The sequence below is a fragment of the Pteropus vampyrus genome, unplaced genomic scaffold (assembly GCF_000151845.1).
Source record: "Pteropus vampyrus isolate Shadow unplaced genomic scaffold, Pvam_2.0 Scaffold28, whole genome shotgun sequence".
NCBI classification, from domain to species: domain Eukaryota; kingdom Metazoa; phylum Chordata; class Mammalia; order Chiroptera; family Pteropodidae; genus Pteropus; species Pteropus vampyrus.
The window spans coordinates 1,506,991-1,509,068 of NW_011888809.1; the positions used below are offsets into that span (position 1 = coordinate 1,506,991).

Genomic DNA, 2,078 nt, shown 5'->3' on the forward strand with positions numbered 1-2,078 from the left:
TCTTCATGCCAGAGATATCAGGGCCAGGCTCTGGAACCAACTTTGTAGCCACGGGGTTGCTTCTTACTGGACACAAGCCTTCTAACATGGTCACCTTGGGCCTTTTGACCCCAGCAACACAAACATCCAAGGTCACACACATCATGGACCCCTGATGATTTAATCATACATCATTTCTATTCTACTGAATAGAAACTTACATTGTCCATCTTGACCCTGAGAATGTCAGCTTGTTAAGAGCAACTATAATGTTTTAAAGGTATAGGCACTGATTTAAGAATCAGATGAGCCAGGCTTTGAATCTTGGCTCTGCCACTTCCCAACTGCATGGCTTTGACTAAACCTGTTTCTTCACCTGTAGAGTGAAGAATACAAAGTACCTCACACGGTTGGTAAGGACTAAGGGAAAAGTGCCAACTCCGGTGCCTGATGCACAGGAGACACTCGGTAAACAGTTGCTGCTCTTTGAGGGCAGTATTACATAAGCTCTTGAGGAAGGGAGAGGAATGGCAGCCATTTTTCTAAACATGGTCCTACCCTTAGCCAAGCATTAAAGTGTTTGTGGATGTCCATCTTGATGTCAAAAGCAAAACTGCATGGGGCCTGCAATGCACATATTTATTTAACCAAGGTTTATTGAGAACCTACTATGTGCCAACTGCTGGACAACAGAGAAGACATATGTGGTCCCTGTCCTCATGAAAGGAACATGTTGATTCTCTGGAACTGGCCAGGTCAAGACCATGGTTAGGGCCTATCATCAGTGGCATGGTGTGACCACTTGAGTGAGGGTGACACTGAAAAAAGCCAGGACAATGGTGTGGAGAGTGGTCTTGAGGTTCAGGAAGTGGGACAGACTAAAGGACCTGGAAGCATTCATTAGAGGGCTTCCAGAAGGAAAACCTCTTGGATGAAGGTCAGCTCCATGTCCCAAAGAGTTAGGTAACTGTTCCTGTGACTTTGGAAGGGGAGAAGCTGGTGAAGTAAAAGGGAAAAGTAGCACTGTTTTCAGCAGTGAGGGCCTGCGTTCCCCTCTTCAGTTGCCCCTGCCTGCAGTGGGGTGGTGGGTGCCTGAGGAAGGGAGCACAGCATGTCGTGTGTCAGAGAGCTTAGGGCACTTCCACGTAGCTGAAGTGCTGGGTGGAATGGGACTGCACGGGGTGGGAGATGGCTGGTGGAGGTGCAGGCAGAAGTGGGGAGTCAGGCCAGGGAGCCCAGCACCAAGCCCCAGAGGTGGCAGTTAGGAGAGTGATGAGCTGTGCTGGTGAAGGTAGATGGAGTTGTCCCAAATCAGAAACCTGGAGGCCTGAGAACTCTATGGGAAATGAGAACAACCCCCACAGCAAAGGGGTGAGTAAGCGTGAGGTTGGAGTGTAGGTGTGCTCAGAATCAGAGCTGGAAGGGATCTTCTGTGTCATTCAGTTCAACCTCCAACCCCATGAAATCTTTCAGTCTTCCACTGCCCAACTAAGGGCACTCAACTCTACTTGGACACCTCAAGGTATGGGGAGCTCACTCTCTAGAAGGGGGCTCATCCTATAGAGGCGCTCAAGCCTCCAGTACGGCCTGGATGGGTCTGGCGCCCCGACCTTGGCCCTGTTGAGTGGGATGGCCACCACTCGGCCCGCGGCACCTGGCGGGGGTGGCGGTGGGGTGGGGGTTGCTGTGCGGAAGGGCCGGCGTTGCTGTCCCCAGCCCCAGTGCTGAGGCAGGCAGAGTGCAGTGGGCTCTGGTGGAGGTCGGGAGAACTGCAGGGCGAAGGCCGCCGGGGGCTCCGCGGGCTGCCGGGGGGAGGCACTTGACACCGGCCCGGGGAGAGGAGGGGCCGCTGTCCCTGCGGCCAGTGCTGGATGCGGGGACCCAGCGCAGAGGCAGCGCCAGGTAGCGGAGCGCCCTGCGGGGGGAGGGCTGCAGCGAGGTCCCCGCCGGAGTGGCCAGGAGTGCGGCCGAGGCGGGTTGCCCAGGCCCAGCGCAGGGTCGGGGTGCTGCTGGGTCCGGCCCTTAGACTCACAGCTTGCGGGGACCCCCAGCGGGGCCGCAGAGGCCGAGAAGTCGGGCCGAGGGCGCTAGGACCGGCC

The 2,078-nt window shown here is 55.7% G+C and overlaps 1 protein-coding gene across 1 annotated transcript in view; it reads left to right on the top strand.

Annotated features, from left to right (window-relative positions):
• Nucleotides 1–1,792: 1,792 nt before the first annotated feature.
• DNMT3A (DNA methyltransferase 3 alpha) overlaps nucleotides 1,793–2,078 on the top strand; it is a 103,831-nt gene continuing 103,545 nt past the window's right edge. The window contains exon 1 of the mRNA XM_023528498.1: nucleotides 1,793–1,881. The gene's annotated coding sequence lies outside the window, so the exon portion shown is untranslated. The remainder of the gene's footprint in view (nucleotides 1,882–2,078) is intronic.